This window comes from Rattus norvegicus, chromosome 3 (assembly GCF_021556685.1).
Source record: "Rattus norvegicus strain SHRSP/BbbUtx chromosome 3, alternate assembly SHRSP_T2T, whole genome shotgun sequence".
NCBI lineage: Eukaryota > Metazoa > Chordata > Mammalia > Rodentia > Muridae > Rattus > Rattus norvegicus.
This window is the reverse complement of record NC_141536.1, coordinates 167,276,282-167,301,673: the sequence shown is the minus strand read 5'-3', so window position 1 is coordinate 167,301,673 and position 25,392 is coordinate 167,276,282. Positions and strand designations below refer to the sequence as shown.

General features: G+C 48.2%; 1 long non-coding RNA gene across 2 annotated transcripts; it reads right to left on the bottom strand.

The window, feature by feature from the left end:
- On the bottom strand, positions 1 to 24,602 carry LOC147995865 (uncharacterized). 2 transcript variants are annotated; one of them, XR_015684104.1, is made up of 3 exons: positions 24,520 to 24,599; positions 23,939 to 24,032; positions 1 to 663 (listed from the first exon to the last, which is right to left on the bottom strand). It is a non-coding gene; the product is annotated as an uncharacterized LOC147995865 (long non-coding RNA). The 2 variants fall into 2 exon arrangements; XR_015684103.1 differs by lacking the exon at positions 1 to 663 and adding an exon at positions 20,951 to 21,384 and having other exon boundaries at positions 24,520 to 24,602.
- Between the last annotated feature and the right edge of the window lie 790 nt (positions 24,603 to 25,392).

The window sequence follows — 25,392 nt, the reverse complement described above, 5'->3', positions numbered from 1 at the left end:
TGTTCTTGTCAGTTTTTTAATTTTTAAAATATTTAATTTTACAATGGAAACTTCTACTCTGCCTTAGCCACACAACAAGGAAGGCAAAAGAAAAAGAAAGAGGAAGGAAGGAAATCTCTCTTTCTCTCTCTTGAAACTGGAGCATTCCGTCTCCAAATCTAAAGAAGAGGCCTCACGAAGGCACAATGACGGCGGGAAGCGAACCGGCGATCGCCTCGCCAGCCTGTGGATGTTACGGCGGTTCAATACCACAGCTGCACAGACCGGGAAAATAAGACGGTCGTCAGGAACAATTACCCGTCAAGCAGCTTGATTCTGGAGGATTTACTCAGAAAAGAGTCAATCATGAAGAAAACAGCTGCTTCGAGTGGGGCTTGTTGGGGAGTTGGCCTCTGGAATCGCTTCTGTTGCTAGGAGAGGATTCGAGCACAGCATGCCAGGGGATATGCGTGTGCTGGACACAGTGGCTGTTGCTGGACCTTGCCATTTGCACACAGGCCATGTGTCTGGGAAGGGCCTCAGAACTGTCTCACGAGGGCCAGTCCTCAGCCCATCCTACTGGATCATCCTCTCTGGCTGATGCAGGAAGATTCATGCTCCACAGGTGACCACTTCCATTTTTAGAGCTCTTGTCTTGGGTACCAGAGTCCTGATTCGATGGTCCTGAAAGGAATAGGTTCTCAGTCACAGCTCAGACAAGGCTCTCTCTCTCTCTCTCTCTCTCTCTCTCTCTCTCTCTCTCTCTCTCTCTGTCTGTGTGTGTGTTTGAATGTGTGTGTGCGAGAGAGAGAGCACTATAGAGAGACAGACACAGAGAGAAAGACACAGACATACACACACACAGACAGGGATGGAGAGAGTCAGAGAGACAGACAGAGGTGTGATGTAGTATGTGTGTTTTAGGTGTGAATGTGTATGTGTGTGAGTATATGTTATGTGTGTGAGTATGTGTTATGTGTGTGAGGTGTATGTCTGAGTATGTATGTATGTGTGCATGTGTGTGAGTGTGTATATGTGTGAGTGTGTGTATGTGTGAATGTGTATGTATATGTGTGTGTATGTGTGAGCGTGTGTATGTATATGTGTGTGTGTATGTGTGTATGTGTGTGAATGTTTGTATGTGTGTGTGTGTGTGCATGCGCGCATGCTATGCTTTATGTATGTGTCTGTGTGTATGTTCAAGCATATGCATGTGTAGAGGCCAGAGGTTGTTACCCTATATTTTTGAGACAGATGCTTTTACAGAACTTGGAGCACACTCATCTAGTCCTGAGTCCAAGGTTCTCTTGTTTCTCTCTGCCTCCCAAATGCTGGAATAAACACATGATTCCACATTCAACTTCTTAGTGCTTTCTAGGGATTGAACTTAGTTTCTCCTGCTTTAAGAACTGCTTGTCCTGAGGTAACACATTCAGCTGCAGGTTGCAGTATCTCCTTCAGCCTACTGGGCCTCGAGGATCATTACATCACCGTCGTTGTCATCGTCGTCGTCGTCATCATCATTCATCATCACCACCAGCACCAGCACCACCACCACCACCGCCACCGCCATCTAGATTCAGTTTGGAGGAAGAGAACCCACCGTGTGTCGACCAGTGTCCTCCAATTCCCACGTCCATCCTAGCTGCATCCCACTTCCCTCCGGGAGACTTGCGTTTAATTCTACTCGATGGCTGTTTCCTAAAATTTCCTTGCTTGATAAATTACATGTTTCTTTGGGTTGCACACTTGCCAAATCTCCATATTAATTGGCAATGGTTCCTCCTCAGGCCACAGGGTAATGCTATCTGTTTAGAATTTATCACCATTGTCTCAACAGAGTGTTATCATTGTCTCAAGCTCTGTGTTTTGCCTCGAGCATAAAGAAGCTAAACAATGGATTCCAAAATGCTGGTGAAAAGCATCTCTACAACGTACTGTAGGAGATGTGCCCTCCTGGGGTGTCCTGGCATGTTTGCTTTTCTTCTCACCGAACGTGAGGGGATACGTTTATTGTCTGAAGAGTCCTTTGACTGGAAGTGGATAAAAGCCAACATACCCATCCCATTCTCTGTATCTTGTCTCATTCTTGTGACAGACCCAGGTTTAGGACACAGAGCCCAGGAGCCAGGTAGATCCAGGGTTCTTGGCTATGAGAAGACAAGGAGGAACATGGAGGACTTGAGTCTGTGGAAGAGGCAGCCCTTTGAGGTCCACTGGGAGCAGAAGAAAGTGGATCCCCTTCCTACTGCTTGATTGCATAACTCGACTTTCCAAAAACGGTCGCCTTGTGGCAGAAAGGATTCTGGAAGTGCCAAGGTCCGGGGAAAGCTGGGCTGACTTGGAAGCCTTCCAAAGAGGCAATTATCAGGTCACTATGGAAACACATCCTCAGCTCTGCTCAGAACAGTGTGGAATGGCAGTTTGAGGGGAGGCTGATGTACGTGCTATCCAAATCAGAGTTGTGTGGCTTCATGGCACTGTGGTCTGAGGAGGACCCTGGGATCCTGTAATATGATGTAAGGTCACAGCAGATTCAGGGAGGCTGGGGGCCGTCCTACGCTCCCGATTGTGGCTATGCTAAGACTAGCTCAAGTCCCAACTCCCCTGCTATGACTGCAGCCTGGATCGTGAGCTGAAGTAAACCCTTCCTACCCCAAGCTGCTCTTGTCAGGGTGTTCACCATGGCAAGAGGATGAAACTAGGACCATGGAACACAGTTCAGAGCCAAGTTTCATTGCGGAGGTATGCTCTACGGGCACTCAGCGTGAAGACCCTGTACTGTGGGTATTCTCTCCCCCAGCTCTGAGGTGTTCTTTCTTTGCTCTGGGACTTCAGTTCTTGTGTGTGTGTGTGTGTGTGTGTGTGTGTGTGTGTGTGTTTGTGTGTGTGTGTTCAGTTGGTGTGTGTGTGTGTGTGTGTGTGTGTGTGTGTGTGTATGTATGTTTGTGTGTGTTTCAGTTGTCTGTAGCCTGTTTGACTCTTTATTTGTGGAAATGGAGAGACACAGTCCAGGAGCCTACTGCTGAGGCAGAACCTAACTCTGTCTGTCTCAGCCTACAGCTGCTCCATTACAGTAAGTGTGCTCTTACTTGGCTATCTGACTGGCCCATCTTCTAATTCATGGTACGGCAGCTGCCAAAGCTCTGAGCACCCAAGAGCCCTCTCTTTTAGTCTGCATAGATGAGTTCTCAGGAAACCTTCAAGCTGCCCTCGGACTGGCAAAGGCATCCCAGCGTTTGGGCTCCTTGTTTCCACTTGACTTCCTGTTCCCACCTCTGCAGAATGGACCCAGTCACAGTGTGTGGTCATGAATATCCCTTTCCCTGTACCTGGCACCCATTCAGCCTCCGTCCTTTTGTTGAGCTTTGCAGTTACTCCTTACAGATAATGACTGATTGAATAACTCAGTGGGAGCCTTAAGAACAAGATTCCCAGCTTCCTTCCTGTAGGCCCCTACTGTCATCATAAATGCGCTCTCAAAGCTCTTCTTCTTCACAGTTCTGGGCAGAGCTCTTCTTAGCCAGGTCCTGCTTCCCACAGGTCAAGCCTTTGCTGGCCTCAATGCATCAAGACCTTCGCCTGTGGAGACCCATGATGTTTTCCCACAGACTCTGTAACATTTGCTCAAACATGGTCTTTTAAGTAAGGACTCATCTCTGAGACAGATTCAGGATGGTGCCACTCAGAAAGGCTCTCTCCACTTGACCGTCTTTAAATTTTGTAAGGGTCTGGCTGGGAGATCAATAAGTGCTCTGAAATATTCTTAATCTCAAGAAAGTATCTTACGTAGGACACGTGTGAAGGGTAAAACAATACGGTTATTTTAATACTTACGATAGACTTTGAGGGTCACCTGACCACATTTTTTTCTACTTTATAAAGACAGCAGTGACAGTGTGTGTGTGTGTGTGTGTGTGTGTGTGTGTGTGTGTGTGTGTGTGTGTAGCTTGCCTCCATAAGATCACCAGGAAGGTGGACACAGCCTTCATTGACATATGATCTGACAGACAGGTGCTCAGGACAGGGGAACAAACAGACCACCAAGTCAAATCTTGGGTGGATGACAGAGCTCTTGCCCAGGCTACATCTGAGACAGACTCAAAGGTTACAATGTGAACATTTTTAGCATTTTAATTTAGTATTTTAGTATACTATTTTAGTATTTTTTGTCTTTTTTGTAGCTTAAGATTTGGATCTATATCCATTTGCATGCCGTGCCAGAATTAAATCAATAAGATACATTATTTTTTTCTTTTTACTTTTTGTTTTGAAAAGTTAGTCAGGCTGGCCTTGAACTTTCTGTAGTCCAGTTTGGCTTTTAACTTGCCCTCTTCCTGCCTTAGTCTCCCAGGTGGCGGGGATCACAGGTCTGTGTCCCCAAGCTCTGCTAGTTTTTAAATGCATAAAAGTAACAAACACAGAGAAAAACGTCTGAAAACTCCAATAAAAATCAAGCCTTGGTTGCACCTTCTGAAGACAATCATGGCCGAGGGTCGATGTGAACACTACTATTACACTGGTATCTTCCCTGGCACGGGTGCAGGCCCGCTCGCCTGATAAATGACAAAGTACCAGTGTGTCATTAGCATTTTCCAGATACACATTTGAAAGTTACTTTTTTTCTTACTCTTTCTCCCTTAGCTTGATTCAACCACCCCCTCATCACGTGCATATTTCAAAAACACCGTGTTTTACATGATAAATATATATACTTTTTTTGTCAATTAAAAATAATTAACTGTTGATTAAGATGTAATTAATTAGCAAAAAAATATGTCCTTGATACTTCAAAACACAACCCCTTCAGACTAAAATAGTATGAGTGCTCATACCAGGGCGGGGAGGTAAAAGGGGGAACCATTTTGAAAATCAGTCTAGGAGTTTTGTTAGAAATCTCTTTTTGCTCTAGAACTTGGAGGAGAGACCCTATTGCTGATGACACCATGCACACTGGTCACGGGACGTGGAGAAGTCAAGTTGGTACCGAGCCAGAAGCTTCCTCCGTACTGACTGAAGGAGGCTGCCAAGGGAGAGTTCACCAACACCCTTACCCAGGTGTGAATCTGTGAGCTGTAATAACAATTACTGTGGCAAGACACACTATGGAAGCTACAGTGGCACGGATGCCACAGGAAGTAACCAGCCACTTTCCAGTTGGATTTAAGGCCTACTCCTCAGGGAGAAATGCATGCATGGTAATATATATCTGGACAAGAATCTCTCTGGGGAGTTCATAGGGGCCCTGCTAACACTATTTCAGTAAGTGGACCTGGTATAAAACTGCCTTCTAAATTCATGGTATATCCATACAAGGAAAACTTACTCAGCCATAAAAAGGGTGAGCAATTCATGCACACGGTGTGGTTGGGTCTCAGCGTAAACAAGCCAAATCCATCACACGAAACTGAGAAAGCTGAGCTGACTCCATGACAGGCTCCAAATGGGCAGGTCAGGTGACCAGGCCTGAATTTCTGCTTCCAAGAACAGAGCAAGTCCAGGCCTCAGAAACTGCCTGGCCTGAGACAAGGACAATGGATCAGCGGCAGTTTCCAGACTTCCCCAGTAACCGTTTCCAGCCCCACAGACCCTCAAAGTGGTTCTGGAATGTCCCCCAGAGACATTAAGATTAAGACATTAAGAGAGATTAAGATAGAGGTCAGTCACTCTGCCTGGAATTCCCCCAATGTATTTTAAATCGGGCCTGCAAGCTCACATCGGGGGGGGGGTCTCTCCATCTTTGTAGATGGTAGACCCCAGCATGCTGGACTTCTGCAGAATAAAAACCCTCCTTTATGTTTATGTACCATTCGAGTCCAGGGCATCATTCTTTGGCGGATTATGGACCATTGCAAAACCTTGTTTGTGTAAAACTAGAAAGTGGTGATCCACGGAGATAGTTTCTTAGGGAGTGAGTGTCATTTGGAATCCGGGGGTTGCGGGGGAGACAGTCTATACAAGTAGAGACCACCAGTCTCATCTGCACCTTAAATACTTGCAGCGGACGGTGTAACCCTTGCATAGATGAAGCTGACTTCGACGACAACCTGGGCACCTGCCGGCCATTTAGATTACCCTCTTGTGCTGGCCGCACAAAGTACGTCCTTCCACAGATGCCCTTGAGTTAAATGGAACAGCCTTGGTAAGTGTTCCGGTTGTTTCCAGTTCTCCACTACCCGTGGTGGTTGCCATATGCGTGCGCGTGATTTCGCTCCTTCTTTTTTGTCAGCATTTCTGTAAATGGACTTTCTAGAAATGGAATTGTTGGGTCAATGGTATGCACAGTTTAATTTCCAAACGATGCTGTCCAACTGCTCTGCAAAATTAAAAAAAAAAAAAAAAAGCCAAACTCAACAGATAACCTCAAAGTGTCGTCCTGATGGCCTCTCATTGGCAGGGAGCGAGAACTCATTTCCCCTTGTGGCGCTGCCGCAAGATAACAAGGTGGGTGCCATGCTATTTCTGCTCTGGTAATGGGATGGCTGGCCCTGTCCACCTAAGGTCAGTGGTGTGGCTATGGTCAGCTGCTACATACACAGGCTTCTCTTTCTGAGGGGATTCTTGAGTAGAAGTATGGAGGGTCTCATGTATGCAAAAGGAGCCCGGTTTGTCAAGAGGCGAGTAGAAGTGACCACTGTGAGGTTTCTGTTTGATGACATCTGTACTCTGGTTCTCTAGCTGCGTCTGTTTTCTGCCCCACCACAGCATGCCTAGCACAGACACACTAAGTCAGAGGTGATGTCAGTGGGAATCTGCAGCTGTTCATACCGAGGGGAGGGGGCTCTGCCTCCTTCACCCTGTCTGGCAGATGTGAACTCTTGGCTAGAGGCTGTTTTGTCTATGTCGTGTGGGATTCTGCTGGCTGCACTTGATCTTTGATTCAAAGTACCGAGATGCGAATTTGTGTAGCAGCTGTTCTCCAAGCCCTGGTAAATGCCCATGTTCGAATCACAGCTCAGCCAGGCAGCCAGCCAGCCAGCCAGCCAGCCAGCGGCAGGTCCTCCCCACACACAGCTGGACTGACTGCTTTTCTCTCTCTCTCTCCTGCAGGAACTCCACCCAAAGACAAAATTAGGTGGCTCTCTGGGAAGATTTCAATCCCAGAGTTATCTTCCTTCCACAGTCAATGAAACTTCTTTCCTTTTGCTGTTCAGGGCAGAGGCCGGTCACCCTTCAACCTTGAAGGTGGCATGGCTGGGTTTTGAGGTATCTGTCCCACAGAGCACGGTGTTGGAATCTGATCTTAGTTGAACATCCTCTTCTTGTCAGGACATGCAAGGCTGGTGGGAGAGGCTTGAATGTGAAATGCAGGGTCTGTAAGAAAGACCTTCTTTCTTTGTCTCAGTTCGGTTTCACTCCAAGCAAAGCATGCTTCTCACGTATCTCAAGTGCTAGGCTTTCTCATTTTCCTCTCAGGTTCACCTCAATGGAGACAGGCAGCAGGCTTGCTTTCCATGATACCGTGAGGTTAGGAGCACAGGTTTTAAATCCATCACATCAGGTTTTAAGATAAGCATTTTTTTAACCCGTGCAAAGACCCCTGGGAGGAAAACAGCCCACAGCTTCCAGACATAATACTGGTTCTGCCTTTTCCTTGGCTCAAGTCGCTAGAGGATGGGGCTATCTCCTGCCCCTGGAGATGCAGGTGGTGAGAAAGCCAGTTGTGTGTGGCCTGGCTGCCTCTTAACAGGGCAGAGCTGGGCTTATCCAGATGCACCTGTGTAGCACAGCATGGCCGGCGTGACAATTCTGGCGGTGACACAGTGTTACAGGCATGGGGTGCTGAAAGTCGAACACAGTGAGTGAACATGGCCCAGACTATGTCTTTCTTTATTCTACACTTGTAGGGCAGGGCCCCACTGTGGGACACAGCCACCTCGAAGGACAGGGTCTGCTCTATAGGACAGGCTCTATAGGACAGGGGCAACTCTACAGGATGGAAGCCACCTGCCCTGCAGGACGTGGGCGATTCTACAGGACAAATGATACCTGCAGGAGGCAGACAGCTACGGGAGGTGGGTGCCATTAAAGCTGTTCCCATAGCCCGTGATGGACACCTTGCACATCCCACCCCCAAGGGTCTCTTGGATCTCCACCATTGCTTCTGAGAATGTGAACACAGCAAACACAGACCCTAAGCTTCCCTGCTCCTGAAGTCACCCCTGTGATGCAGCTGGACTACTGGCTTCAAAAGGGAGCACAGCTTTTGCTTTGGAGCCGGTGGGTCATCTCTCCAGGTATACATCGGAGCTCAGACTAGCGAGTGATTCTGGTCGTCCCATGGTCCAAGACCAGATCATAGAACTCACAGAGGTCTGTGGCAGAAGCACGGAGGGCAGGGATCAGAAGACAAGGGAATGAAAGTGACTACAGGGATGGTTTTGTTCCTGGTGTCTTAGGGAAAGCCTGTTTTTATGCTCAACGGAACTTTCACATTATGGCGCAGACTAAGTAAAGTATGAGCTGATCTCTACTGACTATTCATTCCTTACACAGAAGCAGACCTAGAGCTGCTACATTGTAGCTAAACGTACCCGGGCTGCAGTGTCAGTCAAAAGAGACAAATGCCACTGTAATTTCCCAACAGGAATGACAAACGTCAATCAAATAACAACACAACAGGTATACTCTATCAATGGGGGCATGTGTCCCCATGAATGAGAGCACGTGACCCTATGAGGTTTTCAAGGGTTCAGACAACACATGCCAATGTCCTGAGGTGTGAGGGACTGGTGAGCATGAAGGTATGGTAGTAACAGAGTGCTGAAGATATGGTGGTGTCACAGCCTGAGGGACAGCAGGGGTCTCAGCAGCTAACCTGGGTTGTTTGGGCCTTAAGGGTGGGAGGATGATTAAACTACTGAGGGCTCAAAGCCAGGGAGGGGTATGGTCATGTGACCCATCATGCTTCTCTTGGGGACATGAGTGTCATTGGCAGACCTGGGCATGAGTGGCGTGTGTGTGTGTGTGTGTCTGTGTGTGTGTGTCTGTGTGTGTGTGTCTGTGTGTGTGTGTCTGTGTGTGATGTAGTGTTGTGTGTGGTATGTGTATTTGTGGTATGTGGTGTGTGTGTGTGTGTGTGTGAGAGATGTAGTATGTGTATTTGTGGTGTGTGGTGTATGTGTGGTGTGTATGTATTTGTGGTGTGTATGTGCTCTGTGTGTGTATGGGTGGTGTGTATGTATGTATGGTGTGTGTGTCTGTGTGTGTAGTATGGTGTATGTATTTGTGGTATGTGGTGTGTGTGTGATATGGTATGTGTGTGTGTGATGTATGTGTATTTGTGGTGTGTGGTATATGTGTGTATATTTGTGTGTGTAGTGTATGTGTGATGTGTGTGGGTATGGGTGGTGTATATGTATTTGTGGTGTGTGTGTGGTATGTGAGTGTGTGTGTGCTCTGTGTGTGCATGGGTAGTATGTATTATGGTTTGTGTGTGTATATGGGTGGTGTGTATGTATGTATTGTGTGTGTGTGTATGGGTGGTGTATATGTATGGTATGTGTATGGGTGGTATGAGTTTGTATGTGTGTGTGTATGGTGTGTATATATGTGGTGTGCGTGTGGTGTGAGTATGTGTGATGTGTGTGTGTATGGGTGGTACATAGGTATGTTGTGTACTTATGGTGTGTGTGTGTGTTGTATATGTGGTGTGTATGTATGGTGTGTGTGTGTGTATGTATGGTGTGTGTGTGTGGGTGTATGTGTGTGTGTGTGCATGGTGTGTGGGTGTGTGTGGTATGTGTTAATTCTGCACTGAGAGCTATCATAACGTCCCCTAGAAAGTGATTATGGGTCCCAAGACAGCTTTCTAGTCAATAGAGGAGTAAAGAGCAAACTAAAAATGACCATTGTGTGTTTTCCTGGGGAAGCAGATGAAAAAACACTCGTTTATCTCAGATAGGATGCTGGTCATCAAAGAAGTGACCCCACGAAGTCCCGCTGCTGAATCAGTGGGTTTGCCTGGGCTACAGTTTGGACATTTCTATCATACAAATAGATATTCAATGTCCTCAACACTGCCCCCGCCCCGCCCCACCCCACAGACACTTCCCAACTGTAATATACAATACTGTGTTGCAACAAGCATACATCCAGGCAGGGCGAGGACTTCACACTCTGTCATGTGACGTGTGTGTGTATCCTTTATCCAAGAGGGGCAAAGTGGGCGGTGGGTGAAGCTCCACTGCTCCTATTTTTACCCCTCTGCTGGGAGTGCACCCAGGGCCTTGCACATTCTAGCCAAGTACTCCATCACAGAGCCACACCCTCTGAACGACGCTGTCTCTTCTTCTGATCCTAGATCTACAAATTCGACCTCCTCTGGCCCGAACCCTACCCTGTCCGCATGCAGCTCGTTTACCTTCACAGACAAGGCACCGAAGGCGGCAACAGCTTGTCTATTCTTAGAGAGCAAGTGATGGATAGTTCTGGCACGAGAGGAAGCAGGGAAGGAGGGCTCCAAATGGTGGGGCCTGTGGATTTCAGAGCTGGGTGTCGAAATGCAAGCAAGGATGGAGACAAATGAGAGGAAATGTTTGCAGTCCCCTGACAAATAGCAACCCCAATGAATTTTTCATGCATGCTGGATGAAGAAGGTGGCTTGGCAGCTTTCAAAATATTTCTTCCCTCGCAGAAGTGGCTAACATATGATCAACATCCCGCACGAGGCGGGCGTCCCCTTCTGAGTGTCTGCAAGCAGATGGTGCGTCTTTGTGCAGAGTGGGAGAGGGTGTTAGGGAGTTTGGGGAATGGCCTGGCAGCATTAGACTCAGTGAGCTGGTCACCCCGGGAGGCTGGGCTGACCAGAAGAACATGAGTCAGAGTGAAAGGTGATTCCTCCGAACATAGGAAGGAAGCAATAACTCACTGCAGAGATTTTTGTCGCTGTAACACGTTAAGTCCCCAGATTCTGATCCAAGAAACTTGCAGAGGAGCTTGGAGCAGTTAACTCTCATTCTAGATGAATGAGGTCACCAGCTGGAGAGCCAGGCCCAAGCCTCATCCTGCAGTCAGCAGGAGGACGCCTCAAGTATTTGCAGATGAGACAGACCAAAAGAGAGAGTGAGCCTGCTGGGTGGGCTCTTGGCTGGATCTGTGAGTGTGAGCCATGAGCACCGTGGAGCTTGTGGCTCTTTGCAGTCCAGACTCGTGGATAGGCCGGATGGATTTAATGTGGACGACCAGCTGGCTGAAGAGACAGTGTCAGTCACAAGAAGCCTGGCTCTGCTTTCTACAGGAGAGTGCATACCAGGGATCCCACAGAATTCTGTCTCTCCTGACAGAACCCTGTCTCTCCCGGTTTCCACTTTGCCCACCCCATGACAGAAGCAGGCTGGCTTGGGCGGCGAGAGTCCCTCAGAGATGCCCCGAGCTCTGCTTATGTGCTTCCACTGGTGAGCTCATGAACGGTACCTAACATGTCTCTGAGAACATTGGAACAGCTTCTCAGCCACCACTGGCATCCTGAAAGACACACCAGTGCGCAGAGGCATCACGGAAGAGGTGATGTCACAGCCCTGTGGCACTATTGGTTCTTCCTAGAAAATGATGAGTCCTGTGGACATTTGCAAGCATCTTGCGAACTGGTAACTTCACACCACCGTCCCTGAGAGTGGAAACTGTAATTCTAGGGACAAAATCTCACCTTTCAAAAATACATATTTATCTTATTTCCTATGTGTGTGTGTATGTGTGTGTGTGTGTGTGTGTGTGTGTGTGTGTGTGGTTTGTGGGTGTATGTAGTATGTGTGTGGCGTGTATGTGTATGTGGTATATGTGTGTGTATGTGAGCGGTGTGTGTATAAAGTGTGTGTATGTTTGTATGTGTGTGGCATGGTATATGTGGTGTGTGGTATATGTGTTATGTATGTGTATGTAGTATGTGTGTGGCATGCATATGTGTGTGGTGTGTGTGTGTATGTGAGCAGTGTGTGTATATAGTATGTGTGTGTGTGTGTGTGTGTGTGGCGTGGTATATGTGGTGTGTGGTATATGTGTTATGTATGTGTATGTAGTATGTGTGTGGCATGCGTATGTGTGTATATGTGGTATGTATGTGTGTGTTGTGTGTGGGTGGTGTGTATGTGTGTGGTATGTATGTAGTATGTGTGCTGTGTGCTGTGTGTGCATGTGTGTGGTGTGATCCTCTATACTAGAGTTACAGATGGCTGAGCCACCATGTGGGCCCTGGAACCTGAACCTAGGTCCTCTGCAAGAGCAGTGAATACTGTTCACTGCTGAGCCATTCCAGTGGTGGCTGTTCTTTATCGTGAACTTGACTGGATCTGGGGTCAACCAAGAGACATGGCTCTGGGCTGGCCTGGAAGGGTATTTCCAGGGAGGATTAACTGAGGAGAAAAGCTCTTCCCAGGGAGGGGGCTGAATCTTCCCTTAGAGGCCCAGATTTTAAAGGATCTGAGGGAAGCCAGTGAGGCTTGCAGGCCCACCCTTACTTCTTATTGATGTGTTTCCTTCCCATTGTTGTTGCTCCTTCAACCTTCCAGCATGGATCTCAGACCAACAGCTCTCAAGGAATTCTCCAGTCTGTTACCACCAGAGCTGTTCAATCTCACGGGATGGGAAACTACTGGGTTCTCAGCCTCTCTACCCAGCCCCACTGGGTAGGCCGAGCTCGTAAGTTCCCTTTATAGCATGCATCGGTCCAACAGATCTACCCCATAGAGATGCTGCCCCACAGTAGGCAAGCTTAGGGGAAGATGATGGGAGCCTGGAGACTGGCATGGCGTGCATCTACTTCACCCTTGGGAGACCCACACACGGGCTGCTTACCAGGCTGACTCTTCTCTGCACATGCCTAGCTAGCATTCTTCCTTGACAGGATCTGTTCCCTCCGTGGAGCAGGGATGAGCAGTCCTCTCCATTTTCTGTTTCCTTAACCCTTGGTTGATGCCGTCCCGCTGCTGTTCAGTCCCTACCATTGTCCTGTCCATGAGGGCATAACCGGATTCTGATGGATCCTGGGAGAGCAGGGCCACTTGTACTAAACAAAAATGACAAACCATGGTGCTCCTTTCAAGTTCCATTTGTCAGGTTCCTCGTGGGAATATTTTGAAGACAGGCATGATCATCTTAAATTCATAAAGTGTAGGGAAGAAAAGCCTGTGTAGCTAACACCTAGGAGTACCTGAATCCAACCTCCTTACGTCATCTGTGTGCCGGGCATTGGAGTAGTATGCTTAGATCACAGCCAACACGCCCCGGGTTCTCAGAACAACACATCATAAGGCGTGTTGTGTTGATTACACATCAATAACCCAAGGTATGATATCCAGATGGGTTCTAAAGCTGACTCTGTCTAGGGTTCCCCTTAGGAATCCAGAAGGCTTTACAGGGTTAGGACTAGGGATTCGTGTTAGCATCAGGTCTACTTGTCTCGGAGATGGGAGTCTGGGCTGAATGAATCGGAGTCCTTCTCGCCCTATCAGCCAAGGCACTAGAGATGCCTTCTAACTGTTCTCGCTGTGTCCTTCTGGGAGCACTCTTGGGGCAGTGTCATGGCATGTCCAGAGAGAAAGCCAGCTGATCGCCATGACCTTGATCCACTCAAGGTCACCGGCTCCCCATTCAGCCGCTTTACCAGCCTTACATTTGGATAGCACGGTTTAAACGCAGGTGCCAGAGTGGACTGAAAAGTATTACAGCGTCTCAACTGCGTGGTTTCAATCTTCCACCACTGATTTAAATTTTAAAATGTTTCTATTATAATATCTGAAGAATGGTTTCATCTTAAAGTTGCCCCTTAATAACCCACCCCTTGAAAGACACAGTCAGACTTCAATAATAACAGGAGCATGTTAGAAGTAGAGAGATAAAGAGTTCTTCTAACACCTCTTTCCCCATTCAAGTTAGGTGACGATTTTGTTTACTTGGTTCGGGTAAAATTCCAGGTTCATTGTGAGCCCCACAGAAGAGAAATTGATTTTCTCCCTTACAGCTGGGAGCACGGCGGCTCTTACAATTGCTATACCGTCTTTACAATGAGATAGAAAGAAGGCCGCTGGTTCATACAAACTGATCAGAACCAAGGCAGCCTGTACTTTCCAGCCTCCAGACAAGCTTCCTGGTGTCCACCTGGCCTGTTAGGGAGGAAGGATGATGTCAACTCTGATGTCTTCTCCAAAGGCTCCCACAGCCGAGCAGCGCTGGGTTAGACATGATGAGTTGGTAAGGGAAGAAAACATGGCAGAGTACGGAGCACAGAATGAATGTCTTTCTCCCTCACTCCTTGGAGGCAGAGCAAAGTCTGTTGTGTGGGATGGTCGCCGCTGGGTCCTTCAGTCTTTATTGTCAATGAAAAGCAATAATCCTTTTATTCATTTTGGTTTGTATTAGGCATTCTACTTGTTATATATATCAAATACACACACATACACACATTCACACACAAACACACACATATACACACATACACACATACATACACATACACACATACATGCACATATACACACAGACACATACACATATACATACATACACACATATACATACATACACACATACACACATTCACACACAAACACACACAGACACACATACACACATGCACACACATACACACATACATACACATACACACATACATGCACATATACACACAGACACATACACACATATACATACATACACACACATACACACATATACATACATACACACATACACACACACACACACACACACACACACATTCTTGTGGGATTCTCAACAGTGGGAGTTTGGGTGTCTCTGACCCTTTCTCCTGTTCTTGGGATCCTTTTTTTTTCTGCCAGGTTGCTTTGTTCAGCTCTGATCTGAGACTTTGTGCCTTAGTCCTGTCAGATCCTGTTACCTCATGTTTGGTTGATAGCCCTGGGATTCCTGTTCTTTTCTGAAGGGAAATGGAGGAAGAGTGGATCTGGGGGAGAAGGAAAGTAAGGGGGAAGGGACTGGGAGTGATGGGGAAAGGGGAAACTGCAGTTGGATAGAAGTGTATGAGAGAAGAATAAATAAGAAAATATTTTGAAAAATTCCTCATCAAAGCATCTTACGGGAGGAGGAGTTTATTTCAGCACACAGTTTTGGATGGACAGTCAGTCCATTGTGGTAGGGAACTCATGGAGGCAGGAAGCAGCTGGCCACACAGCATCCAGTCAGGAAGCAGCAAGAGATGCAGGCTGGTGCTGAGCTCACAGTCTGTTTTCTTTACTCTGGGACCCCAGCAATAAGATGCTGTGCCCATATCCCAGGTGGCTCTTCCCTCCTCAGTCAGCCCCATCTGGAAGCTCCCTCACAGGCAACACCCAGGAGTGAGTCTCCTAGGTGATTCCTGATGCAGTCAAGCTGACAGTGGAGATCCACTGTGCCATGGCCACCAGAGATCCTTGTCCAACGTTGCCTTGTCCCCTGCTGTCTCCTGTGAGCCTGAGGTTGTCCCCCACAGCCGCTGCTCGGTGGCTCAGTTATGTGGAGCACCTGTTGTGGATGTGTCGGATTTTACGTGTCTACATTCTTAAACAGCTTTTGTGGATGGTTCAGGACACAAGTGCGGGGCTCATCTTGTGATGCATCGCTCACCCTGCACCATTTGCTGGAAGCCTGATCTGACTGGATGCCTGGCTCTCCTCTCTCACCCCCCCCAATTCCTCTCTGCCTGTTCTGCCGGCCTTCATGCACACTGAGCTGCACCCCGTGTGCTTGGAAACAAATGGGTTTGGTGTGCACTCTTTATTTACTCGATGGGGCTGTGCTCTGTGCTTGACGCTAATATTACTTGACTTATCATTCAATCAATAATCCCGGTGAACAATTGGTTTCTCCCACACATGTCCTCAATTTCCTTGCTTTAATTCCTGGAGTGGTTCTTATTAACTTCCCAATCCAGTGAGCTTGCAGTTTTACTGCTATTGGAGAGTGTCCACTGTGAGTGCTAACAGCAGCTCGAGGTTGGAAATTTCCAGACTGTTAGCCTCTGGCTCGTCCTAATTCTTGAGTGGAAGCTGTTTCACCCATGTACCCCAGCACAGTTGTATTTTAAACCTGTACAGATCTTATTGCGTTTTAAAATAATGTGGTCACACGTATCCCTAAACATACAGTCATTCTATACAGAATATGGAGGAATCTAGGAAAGCATTCTGATCAACTGCCCATTGAGATGTGCATTTGAAATAGAAACGTCGAATGTGAGCGCTCTGTCTTCTAGCAGTTCTTTTTTTTTTTTTTTTTTTGCCTATGAGAGCTGTGCTCTCGGAATTAGATATTAACAGCAGTACACTGGAAATTGACATGAGCGATGTTTGCACACAGCGTTCTCGGGTTTCCCGATGCCGGCAAGGAGCCGGCTCCATGAAAATCGATGATTTTATTAATATATACGGGACCCAGACCTCATCCTGCTCAGAGGCTTTTTAATGAGGTCGGTGCTTGAAAACATGGGGTTCCAAAGAAAAGTTGAATAAATGACATGTCAGTTCTGTTAAATCATACTCGGTTATGTAGTTTTGCCTCTTCCTCTAGCAAAGCCACATAGCCTGAGCCCCTTGCATACTCTGGGATGCTGTTGACATTGGCTCCGTCTATCCCTGCCCAATACTGCAAGAATGGGGCTCAAACATTCAGACCACTTGTGCCAGCCCAGTCCAGGCAGCCTATCCGCATTTCCGCATTCTGCGACATGACAGTGCTCAATTTTCAGCGCCTTGGAGAGAGCTGATTAGAGGGAACGAGTGATCTTAGAACACCCTGGGCAGAGGATGGCACTCATTCTACAGAAGGCATCAAGCTTCCATATGATCTGGGCCTTGTGGCTCTGAAGAGATAACTCAAGCTGGCCCTTGAGTTTGATCCAGTGGCTTCTGCCATTCCTGGATCTTGGGCTAGGGAGGTGGATCTACCAGTAGAGCGCTTGCCTCACAAACCTGAGGACCTGGGTTCGTATCTCCAGCACCTGTGTGAAAACTGGGTGATCCTAGCATCAGAGAAGTGGGCGTGGGGGATCCCTGGGGCTCGCCAGCTAGCTAGTTTTGCTAGAATTTGGTGAACCGCAGGGTCAGTCTCAAAAAAGATGCTGAAGGATAAAGATGACTGATGCTGCATAGTGCATGCACACATTTTCACACACACACACACACACACACACACACACACACACACACACACACCACCCGCTCACAAATAAACACGAATAAATAAATCAATAAACGCCTGCTTGAAAGGCTCAATTTCCTGTTTATCTCTTCAAACCCTGTTCTTTAGCATCTAGCCCTAATTGGCATAATTTATTCTTTTAAGAGGACGGAGACACATCTAGCTTTTGGGAAATCCAAAGTTGATCGTCTCTCTGTTTCTAATTGGCGATTTCGGAGGCAAGGCATGCCACATCCTGCTCATAAATTCAACAAGGTGAGAAATAAAGAGCTTTGATTTAGTGCCTTCCCTAAAACCGCAGCTGCCTCTCAGGAGCAATTCATCTTCGGCAAGGAAGCCGTGGTACAGTGCGAGGGAGCCCCTCAGGGCTGAGATCTTGACCTTTGGAGGCACCGAGTGTCAAGATTTCCTGCCACAGTATCCCTCCAAAGTATCAGGCAAATTGCAACTATTTGTGATCCCTTGGGACCGCTCATGGGGAGAATTTGTGGGATGCAGGTGTGGCAGACTTAGGGGGTCAGGCATATGGAAGTGATGCCCCAGGCAGATGTTCCTGTGTTCCTCATCCCTTCCTAGAAGAGTTTCGGTCTAGGGAGAGAGCACCTCACTTTCCTGAGGCAGATCTCAACAGCTACATTTTCCTAGCTGGTTCTTTTCTCCGACCATGCCACAGTGTTCACACTGAGGTGGGAACTAGTCTGGGTGCTGGCATCCTGTGTACACTTAGCATTGTCTTGAGAAGGCAGCTCTGTGGTAGTTTGGGTGCTGCTTTTGCCTTTCTGGTTCATTCCTGTCCCAGTATGGGGATGGAATGCTCAAGAAGTAGGGCTTCCAGCATCCTAACAGGAGTAACGCAGTCAGAGTGGGAGATTCTCAAGCACGGCTACCACTCATGCTTGGCCTCTTCCCTGCAATAGGTCTTCTGCTTCTCTACTGTACTGTGGTGCATCCAGAGATCTGTACCCTTGCCACAGGATACAGAGAACTTTCAGCCACATCAGTCTCCCTCCACAACCCATTTGTGAGCGCTCTCTCTCTCTCTCTCTCTCTCTCTCTCTCTCTCTCTCTCCCTCTCTCTTTCTCTCAGTCTCTCTGCCTCTCTCTCTCTCTCTCTGTGTCCTGGGTTCATGTGTCTGCTTGAGTCCTTATCTGTATGTGCATGTGTGTACATGATTTTTTCTGTATATGTGTGGCTACATGCAAGTGTTTATGCATACACGCACATATGTGTGTACCTGTCTATGCTTGAGGACACTTCTGTGTGTATATCTACATGTTTGAGTGTATGTCGGTATGTGCACAGCTTTACATGTGTACACCTGTGCATATATACATATGTGTGCACTTGTACCTGTATTTCTGCATGCTCTCTGACCTTGTGTGTATATTTTATCTGCATACATTAATGTCATATGTGCTTGGTTGCATCTGCCTGCATGCCAGCGTATGCATATATGTGTTAATGTGTGTGTAGGCCTGAATGTATACCTTTGTATGCAAATATGTACATATGTTCATGTCTGGGTACACATACATCTGTTTGTACATGCTAATACACATATGCTTGTGTGATACACATCCATGAGCTTTGTGTGCATCTGCCTGTAAGTCTACATGTGTGGGCTCGCAGTGTAAACACAGCCCTTTCTGTGTACTCACGTGTGTGTGTAGATCCATGAGCTTGCGTGCTAACCTGTGCTGCCATATTTGAGTGTGTGTGTATGTGTGTGCCTGTTTACATGTGCACATGTTTCCCTGTGTGCACACATGTACTGAACAGTTGAGTGTATGAAAGCACAGGCACACGTGATTTATCTGTATGTCTCTGAGGATGGCAGCATGGTGTGTGGGAGAGCTTTTCCTTTTGGGCATCTATAGTAGCTGTATTTGCTGCGGCTCACGTGGATTACTTTTACAATAAAAGTAAAGAACCAGAAATCCTGGCCCTCCCAGGCCTGAGCCTGCATTTACCCCATGGCCTGTAGGAAAAGGGCAGCCTTTTCCACACTGCACACAAGGAAGGTGAGGAGCTGGGTTTATCAGATCTACTGAGCCTGGAGCCTCTGAGCAGGCTGCTGTTGGCTCCCTGGAGAAGCTGTGGGGGTTTCCTGCACTCCCTCGGGAAACAGCCAGTTTGGTGATCAGCAGATTGGGATGTTGAGGTTTCGAAACACCCCTTTCTGTTGTTTGTAACAAGAGGGTGAGAGTTGATGTCTGCAGAGTGGAGGCAGCCACTGCTGCTAATGCCTTTCCAGTGGGAAAAGACACCATTGTCATTGTGCGGTCACGAGGCAAATGCTCTGTCCTAGTGCAGAAACCGGAAGCAAATGGGTCCACTGCAAGGAAACTAGGCACGGCATGCACTCGGAGTCTCACACTGTGCACTGCACTCACCCTCAGCTTCCTGGTCTCCCTGTGGGTACAGACACCCTTCTTCCCTGGGAACAGAGGGAGAGGGACACCTGGCCACAGCTTACTGAGATGAGCAGGTAGTACTAAAGCCAGGTGGCCTGCTTTCTTTGAAGTCGCCAGAGCAGGTGTCTGGGCTTCCTAGAGGCACAGGCTTCTCTGGTGTCACACCCAGAGCTGAGGCTCTGAGGTGGTAGCTGGGAAAGGGTTTGGTGACAATGAGAGGTCAAGAGAAAGACTTGGCTTCCTTAGAGGGACAGGTTAGGCTTCAAGACAGACACCAAGAAGAGGACCTAAAGCCTGGAGGACACTTCTTTCCCAGGGAACCTGATCTGCCAGCTGCAGACCAGGCGGACGCTACACCCTGTCCTCCAGAGAGATCTGGCTATGAATACCCAGTATCCAAAGCCCGCTGGACCTCATGGGGGATGTCATGAAGTTGAAACAGATTCCAGGGAAAACAGATTCCGTAAATCACCCCTCCTTGATCCCTGTCAGTGTGGGGCTAGAGAGACCGCTCAGTGGCTAAGAGAACTTGCTGCTTTTGCAGAGATCCTGAGTTCAGTGCCCAGCACCCACATGGTGGCTCACAATCGTCTGCAATGACACCATGTTCTGGCCCCCTTAGGCACTACACACAGGAGGTGCACAGACAGACATACAGCAAACACTCCAACATAGCATAAATCTTTACAATGGCACAGAGAAATGTTGGTCTCTGCAATCTGGGGTGCAATTAAACTTTCCACTGGGGCCAATCATTCAAATGTCACTGGAACGGGGGACCCCCCTCTTCCTATCACAGGACCTGCAGGTGGCCCTGCTAAAGGGATGGGCCTTTCGGACAATGTGGGGCCGGCAGTTTGCATGCTGTTTCGCTTGCTGTGGCAGATGTGATTTTCACCTGGTATCATGATTTATCCCAGTGAGAATTGTCTTCAATATTGTTCTTGAGAGCCCATGAAGCAATATTAGAGTGTTCTGTCTTCATCTTCCTGGTGCGCTGGCTGCCTCAATAACTCCTTGGCGTCTGAGAGGGCCATGGGATCAGCCCGCTCGCTCTTTGCCATTCACAGAGCTCCATGCTGGCTATGGCACTTCCACCACAGGCCCTCCGGTGTGTAGGTCCCGTAACAGACGACTGACTCTGTAGGTAGCTGGCTCTGTTTTCTGCTTTTGACTGACCCACGGTTACTAGAATGGGGTCTGTGTGTGAGTTTCTTTGAATTCGACCCTCACTGTAAAGATGCTGTGGTGGCCTTGAACCTCTTTGGGAGACAAACATGGAGGAGATTGGAGGTTCAAATCAAGAGACAATAAGGGCTCTGGGAAGTTCTTTGGCTGCTCAAAAACTGACCCGTCTTAATTGTTCTTCCTGTTGCTGTGGTAAAAATACACTGACAAAAGCAACTTAGAGGATGAAGGGTTTATTCTGGCTCACAGTTTGGGGGTGCAGTCCATCATGGCGGGAAGCAAGGTGGCAGGAGTCTAAATCAGCCAGTCACTGTCTTCTGAGACCAGAGTGATGAGTTCTGATGCCCAGCTTGCTTTCTCTATGTACAGCATCCATGATCCCAGCCAGCAAATGGGCACCACTCACAGCCTAGGGAATGGTGCCACCCGCAGTGGACAGATCTTCCCATCTCTTTTAATGAAAACAAGATTATCCCCGAAGGCATACCCAGAGGCTCGTCTTCCAGGTGATTTTTAAATCGTATCTAGTTTTTTTGAGACCAATCATCCTCAGTGATCTAACCCCAGTGTAACCTGGGAGATGAGGACCCCAGTGCAATCCGAAAGATGATGTGATGGGCAGACTGATGGATGGAGAGGATTCCAGGGGGGCTGCAAAAAGGAATAAGAACAACAGTCATGTATCAGGAAGATAGCCCCAATTTTGTTTGCAGAGAGCACCAAACTGCTGATTCTTCATGTCTCGGGGCTTTTTGTGTACTCAGGTCTGTCTAGGTGACCTCTTTGCATGTGGGCTTGCTTCTGACAATGGGGAGGTTGAGTTCACTGTGGTATTAATGGAAGCCATTGTCTTCTTTCTCTGATTTCCTCTCGTTTCCCGGCCAAACGGCTGTGAAGGAGGGGCGACCCTCATGGTTTATATTTTCCAGGATGCATGGCAGAGGGCCAGGTATCCTCCCCACCACCTCCCTTCACTTTCTCTTTCTTTACAACTCAACACATTTAAAGCAAAGTGGTGCTGTCTGCTCAGAACTGCAGGTGTGCTCTCTGCTCCTCAGGCTCAGGGGACATTGCTGGAGAGCTGAGATCAGCTGCAGGAACTGCCGAATCCATCCAGGCCTCAGGAGTATCGTAACTCTGATGCTGTAGCACCTGCCTGGCCCGGTTCAGGGACAATACGCATCCGCCAAAACCTTTGTTTTGTGGAAGAGGAAGATGTCTTTCCTCTCTGAATTCTACAGCAGATGTCAGTCAGAGAAGTGGAAGGGCACCTCATGTTCCTTCGTAAAGGAGGCTGTGCAGTGTTTGTCTTTGCTACAGAGACAACGGCTGTGTTGGCCACTTGGGGGTCTTATTTCTCCCAACCCAACCAATCCAGGAAACATGCAATCAGGCTCAACTACAAGCCATCAGAGCCCTTCCAGGCTGATGTTTGTGAACCAGACACATGGAGAGAATTTGCCAGCATTTTGGGATATGCCAGCATTTTGGTATACTGGGCAGGAATAGGGTGGCCCATCGCTGGGGTGGTTTCTGGGGGAGTCGACTGGAGAAGAGCCACATGCTTCTTGTAGCTATGACTCTGAGATGCAGCCCCGGGGTTACCTCTTGGGTCCCTGGGTGCCCCAGGTTCTGTGGTGGCTTCTTTTACCACCATCCTAAGAATCGTATGTGCACGTGAGCTCGAGCAGAGGCTGGCTGCTTGCGAGCGGGCGAAACTGAACTCTAGCGCTTCTCATTAAATGCCTGACAGGAGTAACAAGCCTCACAGAATTCTAGCGAGGCGAAGAGCACTGAGCTAAAACCTTCATGGGGGTTGGCTCAGGAGTCTGTGAATATATGCTTTTGTGTGTGTGAGTGTGAGTGTGTGTGTATCTCTCTCTGTGTGTATATGCCTTTGTGTCTGTGTGTCTTTGTGTGTGTGTCTGTGTGTGTCTGTGTATATGTCTGTGTGTGTCTGTGTGTGTCTGTGTGTGTCTTTGTGTGTGTGAGTGTGTCTGTGTGTGTGTCTGTGTATATGTCTCTGTGTGTGTCTGTGTATATGCCTCTGTGTCTGTGTGTGTGTGTCGGTGTATATGTCTCTGTGTGTGTCTGTGTCTTTGTGTGTGTGTATCTCTGTGTGTGTCTGTGTATATGCCTTTGTGTGTATGTGTGTGTCTTTGTGTGTGTGAGTGTGTCTGTGTGTGTGTCTGTATATGTTTCTGTGTGTGTCTGTGTGTGTGTGTGTGCGCATCTCTGTGTGTGTCTGTGTATATGTCTCTGTGTGTGTCTGTGTATGTGTCTGTGTATATGTCTCTGTGTGTGTTTGTGTGTGTCTTTGTGTGTGTGTATCTCTGTGTGTGTCTGTGTATATGCCTTTGTGTGTGTGAGTGTGAGTGTGTGTGAGTGTGTGTGAGTGTGTGTGTGTCTGTGTATATGCCTTTGTGTGTGTGAGTGTGAGTGTGTCTGTGTCTATGTCTCTGTGTGTGTCTGTCTGTGTGTCTTTGTGTGTGTGTGTGTGTGTGTGTGTGTGTGTGTGTGTGTGTGTGTGAGCGGGGTAAGAGGGTTAGGAGGAGGGGAATGGAGAGGGAGAGAGGAGGGGGAGAGGGGAGGGAGAGAGCCATCAGAGATCATCTAATGTGGTCCTTATTGAAAAGGGCTGAGTGGTATGTGGACTGGCCAAAGCCGGCCCCTGCAATGGCAAAGTGGAAGACAGGAAGACAGGGTAAAATGAGGAAATGCCAGAAGCAGCTGAGCAGTGTGTGGGTGGGCTGGAAGCTGGATAAGCAGCGGTCAGCATTTGTTAGGAAGAAGCCAGCCAGGTGGTAGGTGGGGCATTGGGGGCTGTGCTGCTGGGGGCTGACCACAGCCGCCAGCACCTTTTCTGACCTGAGCACAGTGCGGCAGACTGCACCCTGTCTTTCTCTGTCTGGGACAGATGTTTAATGTACAGGCTTGGCCTCCGGTTCAGTCTGAAGTGTCAGGGCAGAGGACAGTGGGAGGAAGTGGAGCCCTTTCTTTGGCTGTTTGAGTTTCTGACTATGAACCTGGAGGGTTCTCAGTCCCCAGGTTCATACTGTATCCTGTGGACACCGAGCTTGGTGATCGTTGGCCATGTTGGAGAAGGTCCACAGGTATGTTCCCTGTCTATCTACATTTGGGGACACAAAAAGGTAGCGACTGGACTGCTCACGATTAAGTTTGTACTTCAGGACTCGTTACTCACCAGCATGCCACGAGAAATCAAATTTGGGGGTAGGGTGAGGTTATGTCCTTTTCTCCATCTCTTCAATCCCAGCAGGACCAGGCATGGCTTGGAGCTGGAAACAGGTTGCATGTCAGTAGTGGCAGCTATGTATGCTGTCTGGTAACAACGTTGGCTTCCTAGACTTTCTCCTGGGCCTGCAAAGAGCATTCTGGGAAAAATGTTTCAGCCCCACACACCAGGAGAGCCTGGCACCGCTACCTCTCACGGTCCTTGGTGGCTGTGACTTAGAGCAGGCCAATTAACGATCAATCATTAACGATCCCGAGTGATGCCTATAACCCTTGGAGCAAAGAACCTACTGAGAGTTTAATCTAGCGGTGGACTGAAAAGTCTCTGTTAAAAACATAAATACTAAGTTTTCCCTCCCAGCCCCTCTCCCAGAATGATGACTCGGAGACTAATTATTTTTTTAATAAATGCCTAGGCCGTGAGCTTCGGCTCATTCCTTGACTGGCTCGCTTGCTGGTTTACACCTGTCTCAGTGTTCCCAGCGAATCTCCTCTTCTTTCTATTCTGGGTTCCTCTATGTGGCTGGTTACCTCTGCTCGGCTCCCACGCTCCTGATCTTCTCTCTGTTCCCAAGCGAGTCTTTGCGCCCCTCACTATTTCCCAGAATCCTCCCTCTTCCTGCCAATGTCCCACCCCCTACTTCCTGCCTTCACTCATTGGGTATTTGCTTTTTTATTGACAGGTGATGCTTCTAAGAGATTCTCTCTACAGTCTCCACAGGGCCTGGGATCCTCCTGTTACTGTTGGTTTAGTATGAGTTGGAGGCAGATGCAGCCAGTGGGTCTCACAAATGATGGTTGGAAGAGGGAGGGAGGGAGGGATGGACCCAGGAGGGTAAGGCAAGGCCATGCTGTGCTCAGTGGCATCGGAGGACCACAGTTATCCTCTGAGGTGTTAGCTTGAATTTGTTGAAAGATGGTTTCCAATGGGTTCCTCCTGCCTGTTTGTTTACTATTGTTTTGAGTGAGCTCTGGGATGGTTCAGTCCATCTGTGGCCGGGGCTGGACTACAGTGTGTCTGTGGTCCATTGTGACTGGACTGCTTTGTGTATGTTTAGGTGGGGTACGCTTTCTGAGGGAGATGGGGATTTAAGTGGAAAGCTCTCTACAGGAGACTGACTCAAATAAAAAGCCCGGGCCCTCTAGGGAATAGAAGCCCATTGCTCCTGTCCAACGCTGACTCTTTCTGATCTCTGAACTAGGTCTATGCTATCCTGGGTCTCTAGCTGTTAGCACATCCTACAGGCCTTGGCATAAGCTGTCTTCCTGAAGTGTGCAAGATGTCTTTCCTTCTCCGTGAGGCAGTGAAGAACCAAGCTCCCTAGGTAGGGAATCCCACAAAGGCCTTGTGGAGATTCCACTCCTAGAGCAGGAGGAGACTGAATGTCTGAGTGGTTTGCAGGG